Source organism: Centruroides sculpturatus, unplaced genomic scaffold (assembly GCF_000671375.1).
Source record: "Centruroides sculpturatus isolate CEXI.00-Female unplaced genomic scaffold, Cexi_2.0 scaffold212, whole genome shotgun sequence".
Classification (NCBI taxonomy): domain Eukaryota; kingdom Metazoa; phylum Arthropoda; class Arachnida; order Scorpiones; family Buthidae; genus Centruroides; species Centruroides sculpturatus.
This window is the reverse complement of record NW_019384356.1, coordinates 513,142-525,745: the sequence shown is the minus strand read 5'-3', so window position 1 is coordinate 525,745 and position 12,604 is coordinate 513,142. Positions and strand designations below refer to the sequence as shown.

Genomic DNA, 12,604 nt, shown 5'->3' with positions numbered 1-12,604 from the left:
ATTTAATATATTAATAAATAAAATATATGTATATTGATTCAATTTAAATATTTAAAATTATTTTAATGTATGTAAATTTCTGTATTATTTAATATCCTGTATATAACTTATTATAATATCTCATTTTATATTTTAAATATTAATTCACAAAAATATTAGCAATTTAGATATTAACCTTATGAATTGTTTACTTTTCTAATTTAATTAAATTCATAAAACAAATAATTCTGAAATATGAGTGAAATCGTGTGTTTTTTACAAAACACAATTCTTTTAATCTGATCTGCAAATCCTATACATTGCATAAGCTCTATGATAAAATAACATGTTCTGTATTGTCAGATCTTACGTAAATTTATTGTATTATGATTCAATTTTCTTAAATTCTTTCTAATTTTCATAATCTTCCATTTACATCATTCTACAAAACTTATTATCTTCAGAACTTGCCAATGGCTTGATTGGCCCATGTACCAATTATATCTCAACAAAAGACAGATTTTTTTTTTTAGAAGCAAGTATGGATTTGAAAAGGCATAAACTAACATTAAGTATCATGTCAAATGACTGTTTCTTATGCCACTTGGCATCTAGTTGTGGAGGAAAAAATACGATGGTAAATATTTGATATTTATAAGTGTAGGTCATATTTATTTTTATGTCTCGCCAAGAAATAAAACAGTTTAGCTAAACTGTATTTCACCTGTAAGCTGCAAATTTTGAAGTTTATATGAAAATATTTTAAGAATAAGAAAATTTCTTGTCATATTTTATATCTGTTCTTTATTATATTGATATATCAATATATATGAAAGAGCAATGTCACAGTATTCAATATCTTATATCCGCTCTTTGTTGCTTATATCGTGAATAAAATATATGCTTTATATATTACTTTTTTCAATAGAGTTTAAAAATTCAATTGTGTGAAATAAGTAAAGCATAAATTAATCAATGTAAGGGAATTATACTGAGATTTCTTGTTTTTAACTCTATAATTATCTATATTAATTATGTAGACATTTTTTTTTATTTAAATTGTATTTAGAAAATTAAATAATTAGGTGCAAAGATTTTATATTGTCTTATAAGGAAAGTGTAGATGTTACAGTTTCCTTATAAAGATATAGATCTACATAAGAGGAACTACAAAATTATATTTGAGTTATCTGACAGCTGTATGTATCAAAATTTGTGTATTTCACATTTTCAAGCAGTATTATCTGATAAATGACAGAGTGAGAATTAACTTTTAGTATTTAATGCATATATTATTGTTATTATATGTTTAATTTACTTTTTATTAATGAAATGCATTTTTTTAGTTAATAATAGTTTAACTGATAGAATATACTTCTAGCATTAGCAAAATCTAGTATGTTATATTAGATATAGAATGGCTTAGAATGTTGAATTTTTATATTCTTTTAACATTTTGTGAAATTATCCATTTTAATTATTTTAATAATCTAAATAATATCTGTTATAGATAAAAAGAATTCTAGTGTATATCTGTAATCATTTCTCTAGTTTTAAGCATTATTTATCAATATTTTTGTAAATTAATGCTTTATTACATTTTGCTTGTAATACTAAAATGGATTATATTACTAGTATATCATATTTATTATATATATTACAAAAAATACAGAACTGATAGTTTATATCCTATTTAAGCATTGTATAATCTGAATTTTATCCATGTTTTTCTTTACAATGAACATATAAAATTTGAGTTTACTTTTCGAGGTGTGAGATATAATAAACCAAATTTTTCAGCCAGCTTATCTAAATAAGTGTATATGTCAGGAGTGGCCAAACCTTGTCATAATACAGCAGTGTTTCCCAACATTGGGCCCATGCCCCACAGGGGGCAATTGGATTGTTAAGGGGGCAGTTCGAAAATGGACTCGTCCAGAGTTTAAGTTAACCGTATAGCCGCTATATGTGTTAGGGGGGCATAAGAATTTTAGAAAGGCTAAGGTGGGGCATAGCACGAAAAAGGTTGGGAAACATTGTAATAAAGCCATATACCAGTACATTGTACATATCAGAAATGTGTGAGTCCACATTGTATGTTGAAATGGTATTTTATATATAATCTATATACAGTATATATAAGAATAGTACCAAAGTCAGACCCCTACCTTGAAGTAATAAGGGATGGGTCCAATGTACAGGAGCTGCATTAAGAGCGTAGAAGAACTGCAGTTTGGCCACCATGTGTATATGTAAAATTTAAGAAATATGTTGATTATTTAGCATAAAAAAAATTCAGAGAATTCTTTGACATAACAGTTATAAATTATTTTAATATGATTATTTATTACCAATCATATTTATAATCACTTTCCTGGATTCATCTTAAATATTAGTTTAGATTTATCAAATCATTTAGTCAGAATTATAATCTGTTTGATTATAACTACAATTAAAACAAAATAGTAATTTATGTGATGTTTAAAATTATCATAAGGCAATCTTTTTTTTCCAGCAACTATATTTAATAATAAGATAATTTATGTTTTGAGACACCATAAAGTGTTGACACTAGACACTGGACTTTTCCACATCCACTTTATTTTCCTATGTACTTTACAGTCTTTAAACTAATTGTTCCAAGTGTCTCGAGACATAACTTAAAAAAAAAAAAAAGCCACTGTTTCAGAAGAGTAAGACAAATGTTTTGGGAAGATTCACTGCCCAACTTTAGGTCAATTATGACATACAATTGCATTCTATTTTTCACTGTGAGGGACCTGAAGTTGGGCTGTGAATCTGACAGAAAACATTTGTCTTACTATTCAGTATAGTTGCTGAAGAAAAAGATTGTCTTGTTTATAGTTTGAATTTCTCAGTTTGTTATATGTTTACAAATTCTTATATTTTTGTAATATTTCTTTGTAGATAAGAAAAGAGAAGAAAATGACATAGATCAAAGATGGAAAATATAGATAAAGCTGTGTTTGAAACTGTTTTGTCTAATTGGCCAGAATTATAAAATTTAAATGTTTTGAAAATTCTACATTAGAAGATTACTGTTACATTTCATTACTCTTCTCACAGTATTTAAATTATACAAGGTAGGTCAAATTTTATTGTTTTTAATCAGAAGAAACATAAATGCTATATTCATATATGTAGACTCATATATATCTTTGACTTGGCTTGTAGTCCATATTATCTCCATGGAGTGAACATAGTTTAGAACTGTTTTATAGCTGTGCTTACTTACAAACACCACTTTGGTTAATTTTGTTACTTTAATTTTTTTATTTTTAATGATTACAATTAAGATAATGATCAACATTAACTTTATATAAAAATAAATTATAAACCATCATTTTGCATTACATATTACATACTGTAATTAGATAGATATACAGAATCATAATTTTGTGAAAACAACAGAATTAACAGCTAACTTTTTTGAATTATTTTAAATTCAGAAAAGGTGTTATAGACCATAAATCATGAATTTGATGTATGATTATTAAATATATAACTGAGGATAGGGTTGCCAGACGTCTTGATTTTCTGGGATTGTTCTGGATTTTTTCCAACTGCCATCTAGCAACAGGAGGACTTTCTTCTTAGAACTGTTCTTACAATGAAGTATCTTTGAAAAAGCAATATACCTTTAAGGTTAGGGAAACTAACATTTTTGACCCAGTTAACAAGCCATCTTCAGGCATAAACAGAGAGATGTATGAGGAATATTTTAAAATGTTAGCATTTCTCCAACCTTACCCACCATTAAAGGTATATTGTTTACTTCATTAAATTAACTACAGTAACTACTTTGACTTTATATGCCAAATATTCTAAGCATTTAAATTACTGGAATATTTAGCCTATCTTCTAATAGGATATTCAGCTACACTTGGGAGACAAGTAATCATGCTTTAATGAAGAATGGAGATATTAAAGATAAATTAAGATATTAAATTTTTTTTTAATGCTGATTACTTTTGTAAGAAAATCCAAATTTGGTTTTAATTTAGCTATAACAATAATAAAGATAGAATTGTAAATAAAGATGGGGAAAAAAATAGTAATTGTAACCTTAGTTATACTACTGTTAACTTTTTTTTTTTAACATGAAACTGCAAAAGCTGTGGGACCTAGGATTATAGCTCTATTTGTTTTTATTACAGTTTTCCATTTGTTACAGCACATTTCTGATAGGCTTCATGATATAATTTCTTTCTTAATAAACTTTTTAAGAAATTGTTATTATAATTTTATTTTGTACTTAAAGTAGAAAAAAATAATAAAACATTATAACAGTCAAACCTTAATGTAGCTTCACCATTGTGTGCCTCTAAAATTTGAGTATGGTGCAACTGAAATCTTTTAAGCAATAAGAATTATATAAAGTAATGATGTCTGCATACATATCTGAAGTTTGAAAATTTGAAAGTTATACGATTTGGCGATGATGTCATTTGCAATGCAAAATCATTTAGTAATCCAGAAATACCGAAAGGTTCTGTATTTAATATTTATAAGGAAGATCCATTCATGAGTATTCATTGACATTCTACAAGGAGCATTATGTAGAAGGATGCTATATTGAAATTTGATTGAATGAATTTAGATTTCATATAGAGTATAATTTAAAATCCATACTCAAAATATTAGATTTTTTTTTTAAAACATGGAATTTAGTCACATAGTGTGATAATATCTACTGAATTATGATATACAGACTTCAGAGTTTTTAAAATATATCACAAATATATTTTTTAATTATATGCTAATGCATTTAATTAAAGATAAAATAAAAAAAATATTGAAATAATTTTTATTTAAATCCATGGTAAGTACAGTATTTGAAATGATGGCTTTGCAAATCATCAATAAGTACATAGCATTTTAAAAGTCAATGTTGTGTTAATATTAAATTAAACTTTGTGGTGGTTTAATCTGCAAAGTGACATATTGAGTCTGATATTGTATATAATTATCTACTTCTTTCCAGCTATATTCATATAATATAATTCTAATATTTCAAAAGAAGCATGCTTTTATGAATGATATGAAATATTTATGTAAAAAAAAGGATAGTCTAAAACTAGTTTGTGCGCAAATATAACAGATGATGTAACGAGAGTTAAATGTTCAAACACTATTTACAGGCATGAGCAAATAACAAGCATAGTATTTTATTCAAACCTATCATAAATTTAGTATGACATCCTGGTTTAACCATTTTTTGAAGCCTTAAATTTATATAATTAGTTATATGCTTGAACAACATATGACATTATGGAGTTACCTCTATTATAAAATTCTTTTTCTTATACATATGTAAGAAATTTATCAGTGTAGTGTTACTGTTAGTATCTTATATGTAGCTATTAATGATTAAATAGCAGAAAATTTTAATTTTAATTCTATATTGTATTAGTTCACTGGAATAGTTTATCACCTAATTAGCATAGGCCTTTGACTGCAACTTTTATAAATTTCATGATTTTATATAGACAGACATAGGTACTGTTGGATTTTAATGCATAATAAATACAGCTAATCCTGTAATTACTTCAAATATCAAACAAACAGCTGGATTCTTCTCGGTAAGCAGAAGTTGCTGATTTGAGTTCTGCTCCAGGTTGATCTTTTCTTTCAGAATATTCTAAAATTAATTTAAATTAATTTATTTATTTATAATTATTAAATGTAACAAGAGATGGTAGCCTGATAGCCTGCTTCATGCCAGTAATTATTTAGCCTTATTAGCTTAATTAAAGGAATCCAGCTGTTTATTTGATATTTTGATTTTTATATTATTAATGTTTTGGTAGTCAAATTTTTAAGTTATTGCACGAATTTACATTTTCATTACAGCTTATTTTATTATTCCATACATTCTATATTAATAATCTCACTTTTGTAATTTATTATACTAATAATGAAATTGTAATATTGCATGATACTTTTGTATATAATTTAAAGTGATTACTTTCAAAACACTTAATTTTGATAATATGTTTAGAAATTAAGTATGATAAGTTTAATTATGATAAGCTATCATAAAATTAAATAAATAATCTTGAAAAAATAAAATGGTAACATAGAAATTTGGTGTTGTGATGTGATCTTTATCTGATAGAGTTGATTATTTGTTGTTATAGGAAAATTAATTAAATAAATATTTCTAATAGCACTTCTTGTCTGGTTAAATTTTTCATGATTAATTCACTACACTTAATTCAATGATGATTTTATTTCCAGACAAATTATACCAAGGACAAGATTCTTTTAATATTCTTTTACATTATTTCACACCTTCCATTGGTGAAAGAAATAAAAGTTAATAATGTAAGGGAATATTAAAAGAATATGGTCCTTGGTGTAATAAGTCTGGAAATAAAATCACCATTGAATTAAGTGTTGTGAATTAATAGTACATGATAAATAAAAGAAGTTATTACACTTTACTAATTTCATTTGTTAGTTTTACTAGAAATATTTGATTTCTTATTTTCCACTTATTGTAAAAAAAAATATTTTGAACAATATTGAATTTTACCGAAATGCAGTAATATGANAATCTAATTTTTGCATCTATTTAAAATTTGAGCTCTGGTTAGAGTTTTATAATTAAAATATTACTTCTATAGGTAAATGAAATTGTTTTAACTTAAGATGTAAGCATTTCAGTAGGATAAAACTGTATTTTGTATATTGTTTTTAACATGAAAATTCTCATACTTCATTAGAAAAATTGTATTTATTGCAATAAATTACATTTTAACCTTATCTGTAATTAAAAGACTTAAATTATTTCTACTTAAAAAGTTTGACCTTATTTACAGATTTAAAATATGTCGATGTATTGCTATCTTTGAAGTTTTTTTAATACATGTTCTGCATTTAATAAAAAGCTATTCTTACATTCTTCATTCTTAATACTCTTAGCTTCAATTTCAAATGATGGAATAAGATTTTTAATGGAAATTTTTCGGAGAGATTTGAATTTAAGCTTTTTCTATAACAAACTTTGAATAATTTAAGACTCTTAATTACAAATAACTTTAAAAAATTATTAAAAAAATCAGATTTGCTGCAAATAAAGTATTTTTTGTATCAAACAAAATACATAGTTGTAAAATTATTTAATGGCTTTAATATTTTATAAGCAGTTAGTATATTACTATTTTAATCTTAGTTGTGATATACAAACACAGAGGTTTAACTAAGTGGGGACATGTGCCCCCAGGCACTGACTTTATGTTCTCCAAATAGAATTAAAAGCTTGTAGAATTTTTTTGTAATTAATATTGATTCGGGGGTGTCAGATATGCATTTGTCCTGGGCACCAAACTGTTCACTATGGCACTTAACACAATACACTATAATTAAATGATAGAGCCAGATTTTTATTGAGCTATAATAAGAATCAAAACTGTATTGTTTCATAATTAACATATGTCTGATTTGGTTTTATATGCAAAAATACAAATATTAAATACTTATTTTATATTTTTTAAGCTATTAAAACAAAAATACAAATCTCATTTGAGAAGCTGTTTTCATTGAGTTTGAACTGCCTTTGGGGCATTTCAATTTATCTTCAGTGATCTAAAAGGTATGTAAATGCATCTCAGGTCAAGTATATTTGAAAACAAAGTATAGAAGATGTATATGTGTATATTTATTAGTGATGTTACTAAATGATTTATTCTGAAGATTACACTTTTTTGCATACATTTTTATTAAACTTCTGGCAAAAAATAAACCATTTGGTAACATCACTAATATATATGTCTTCTATAATATATGTTTTCAAATACATTTGACTAGCGGCCAGATGCCAAGCAGTCAAGGTGACAGTCTACCGCTCTGGGGGACCCGGGTTCGAATCTGAATGGGTCGAAAAATCCCCAGGAATTTTTTGGGGGGTGGTCTGTTCGGTATGTCAGGCCCCATCCCTCACCACCTGGCAGCCCCATTGTGGGCCTGGCCGAACCCATAATGGGCTTGCAATAATAGGCCCTTTTAGTGCCCACAGGGCGAAAAGAGTAAAAAAAAAAAAAAAAAAAATACACTTGTGATGCATGCTATGGCAGACCTACATTTTTGGTAACCTGAAGCTTGAACTATTATGGGAACCCTTTTCAACCAGCAACAAAACAGGACAACATCAACAAGATCCAAGGTCCATACTGCTGGTAAGACCTCAAAATGGAATGGATCCTTGTAATTGGGCCATACAGTGAGCCACTTCCCATCAGCATTGATGTCTGGGTAATCATTGTTATTTTCATCAGGGTTGTTTTATGTCAGATCATTACAAATTTTTTAAAAATTTAACCACTACATCTCCTAGTTTGATTAAAATTGTTATAATGGGTTATCTCATATGTTGTAATCATAGGTGTTAAAGTAAGGATATTTTAGTGATTATATCAATAAAAAGCTGTCTTATTTTAATAAAAAAAACACTTCAAAACTCCATTGATTTTCTTAAAAAATTCACTCATTAAAACTAGTTGTGCCAGGACCCCTTAACATGTTTGCTAACAGTTGACAATTCTGTGTTGTTTCATTAGTTTCATAGTAGATCTGCCATTGGATGCATGTTTATCTTTAGATCACTGATGATAAATTGAAATGCCCAAAAATAATTCAAACAAATATGAAATATGTATTAAACATTTGTGTAAGTATATCACTCATAAAAATATATGATTCTATTTATATATATCAATAATTTGCTATATTTTATTTTAATGCTTATTATTATATTACATAACTTTTTAAATACTATTCTATAGTATTGATGACTTTCATTAGCTCATCAATATTACTGTTAAAATTGTATTTATTTAGTAAAAATGAGAAATTTATCCTTTTTGTGTCATTTCTAATTAAAATAATAATAAAGATTTCAGATGCATTCAGGACCATAATCACAAACAAGAATCAAGAGTTAAAGTTAAACATTAACTAATTATCATCCACTCTTCTTTTCATATTGAATGCTTATTAACCAAGTTAACTTCTAACTCTATCTCTTGAATCTTTGGTTGTGAATACAGGCATCAATGTCTAGAAACTAAATTATCGCTTTAATAAAGACTTAAAAGATTTATGATTACTTTCTGCATCTAATCTTTAAAGGTCTGTTGACTCCATTATATTTAAATTCATACACAATAAAACATCAACTGAAAAATGTCTCAAGGAGTCAGTAAATATTTTCTGAATCCTTGACTTTTTCAGTGTTTTATTTTGTATAAAGTTTGTTTGTTTGTTCATACAATTACACGAAATATTTTATTCTTAGTTAATGAATTAATTTTTAATTTTCACAAAAGTAATGCTATAGAAAAGAAATACCTCCCTAATAAACGATATAACATTCCTTTAAAAACACAAATAAAAAAAACATTTAAAAAATAATATATATATATAAAAAAATAGAATTATGTTTTATACAAATTCTGAAGGTTTTAAACAACTTAAAAAGTTAAGACTGTAGATTAGATTATGAAGAAGAACAGAATAATTTTTATTTAAGTTAAAATTAAAATAATATATTAATAATGTAGAAAATAATGAAAATTAAATCACTCCACTCATAAAAATAAAAAGAAAAACTTAGGAATTTTGGTTTTTTTTTTTAATCATATGAGTGGAACTATTTGGTTCAAACAGAATTAAAAACAATTTTAAGATGTAATTTGCAATTTATAGTGTGGAATGCTTTTAACTGAAGTAATTGAAATTAATAGATAGTCTGTGGAATGTAGTAACTTCATTTATTTTTTATTTTGGTTGCATTATTTCTATCACATGTATTTCTAACTCAAAAAATACATTTTATATTATTCGTAAACTGTAAGATATTTAATAAAATTATTTTCCTTATTACTCTAAGTTTAAATACACTTATTTATCTATTTAAATATACATTTCAAAATATATTTATTTGGAACAAATAACTTTTTAACCATTTGTTCACTTCTAAGATTTTAAGTCTTCTAGTCTTTATATTAAGTTTTTTACATCAGATAATTCAATTAACTAATCATCTAACAAATGTAAATAATCTGCCATCCTGAAGTGTTTAACTATGTAATATTTTGCTCTTTTATAAATAACTTTGCAATTGTATGTCTATAATATGTCAGTTTTAAATATTTCAGATTTACAGGAAAAATGTAATAATTATAAATGGATTAAATTATGATACAGTGTAATCAGTGTGATTTATAGTCTTATAGTCTCATTTTTTGCATGATTTTTGAATGGTCAATTTTATAAGTAATAACAACAAATAAATCTCATTATATGAATAAGAATTAAAATATATGCACTACATGTCTATTTGATGTAGGGAAATAAGTGTACAGAATTAACCACTAGTTCAGAAAATTTAAAAAATTACAGAGAATAATAGCTTCCAGACATTAATTGGCATAATATAAACCAAAAAATTGGTTTGTCTTTATGAAATGCATTAAAACGTTGGCATAGATTTAAAATACATTTCTCTATGATAACTGATCTCAATTTGTCCAAAACTCTAAAAAACTTTTACGCGAATAATTCAAAAAAACAAAAAAATTATTTATTGACCCTTCATTGTATATAAAAAATTGAAAGGAAGTGTAGTTTCACATGAGTAAAAGAGTAGAAATATGATATAAAAAAACAGAATTCCATGCAACTGCATTCACTTTTTTCTGAAAATCTTTTAACTTTTATAAATAAAAAGGAATTCATAGAACATGTTTTTTTTTCCCACTTTGTGGGCAGAAAGAATGAAGAAACATATGTTACCTGTAAGAACTTTTCATTCTCTTTTAATACAGAATAATTTTAAGAGCATTTTTTTATCAATTTTCTAAAATTTCATTGTAGCGAACTGCATAGATTCAAGGATTTTTCTGTCATATCTACATTTTCATCCAATCTTTACTTCTGTCTGCTCCCACTTGACTTGTATATTATTGAAAACTTTTTGTCAAAAGCAATGTTTTCTTTCATCCATAAGATACAATGCTAATAATTTTTTAAGGAAACTGACTCCTTAGAAATTATTAGCATTGTGTCTTATGGATGATATAAATATGGAACCACTTACCAACATGCTTTTTTTTTGTAAAATAAAGATTAAAAACTGCAGGATAAAATATAATTTAAAAATCTTCAATATTGAAGAGAATAAAAGAAATTTTTTTTTTGTATTTAAAGTCTTATGAACATCCATTCACAATTACTAGAATTCAATTAACACTAGTAGAGTTGGTCCTTTTTTTATAGGCTCTTCTATACCTATACTTATACAAATTGTTTACAAGTTCCTGTGATTTATCACAGAGAATTTTTTTTTTTATTTCTTCTAGATTAACTTTTTCTTTTCTGGATTTCCTTTGAAATTTCTATCATATTTTTCACCCTAAGTTCAATTTCTTGCATTTAACAAAACTTAAATAACTTAATGTTAGTTTATGTGTAATGATCTGACAAATATTTTACAGTTTAAACAAATAGTCAACTGTTGGTTAAATGTTTCTTGCCAATGTTGAAGCAGTATTGATTGCACATTTTGATCCAATGTAATATGCCAACAGATGGTCAATTTATTAAGTAATTTTTTTGTAAGTCAGTCATTTCCCAAATCAAACAAATTTGTTATCAGTAAATATGTTAAAATTTCTTAATAAATGGATTATAGCTTGAAATATACTTGTACTTATAATCTTAAATTTTATTTTAGTATTACCTTATATATAAATAATATTATAAAGATAGATTATATCTTGTAAACTGTTTTTTAAATTAGTTCTAGATGCTGTATTAATACAGTTACAGGCACACAATATTGAATATTGATTTGTGTTTCATCAAATCTTTAATTATTTTACAGAATATATTGCTTTTCAAGTAACATCAATCTTTTATCATAACCGTGTGTATATAATACAGAATACAAAATAAAATTTAAAATATTTTTTAATATATTACAAAGTAAAAAGTATACAGAAATATATTTAAATCAATATTAAAAATATTTTAAAAATTCAAGATTTAATGTATTCCTCAATATTCTTATTGGAAGCTGAATTAAATAAAAATAAGTGTTTTTATAAAACAAGCTAATAATATAAATTTCAATTCTTTTAATTGTCAAATAATAATAAATTTTGTAAACTATTGAATTGAATAAATGATAACAGTTCAAGTCTCTTCCGACAGAAATATTTTATTTATCAGACGTTCTTGGCTGAATGGGCAGACATCCTCAGGATTGAACATTAATTGATTGGAATATAGAACACAAAATTTAAAGATTTTTAATTACATTAAAATGTAGTCAGTAATCAAATACAAAGGAAATTAAAAAATTACATTTTAGAATAGATAATTAAAATGAATACATCAAATAAAAAACAAAATAATAATATGCACTTGTTAAAGCTACTTAAAATTGATTATTAACATAAAAGTAACTTCTTATATAAGTATATCTTTACTAAATTACTGATAATTTTACTATTAATAAATGTTTTCTTTCCTATATAAATAATTACTATAATCCCTATATCTTTAATTCCTGTTGAAAGGAAATTTTTGCATTTTGTCT

The 12,604-nt window shown here is 25.2% G+C and overlaps 1 protein-coding gene across 3 annotated transcripts in view; it reads left to right on the top strand.

Annotated features, from left to right (window-relative positions):
- The window catches only part of LOC111639654 (FERM and PDZ domain-containing protein 4-like), a 169,350-nt gene that overhangs the window by 80,306 nt on the left and 76,440 nt on the right, over positions 1-12,604 (top strand). For all 3 annotated transcript variants that reach the window (XM_023385572.1, XM_023385584.1, XM_023385578.1), the window contains one exon: positions 2,908-3,083. The gene's annotated coding sequence lies outside the window, so the exon portion shown is untranslated. The remainder of the gene's footprint in view (positions 1-2,907; positions 3,084-12,604) is intronic.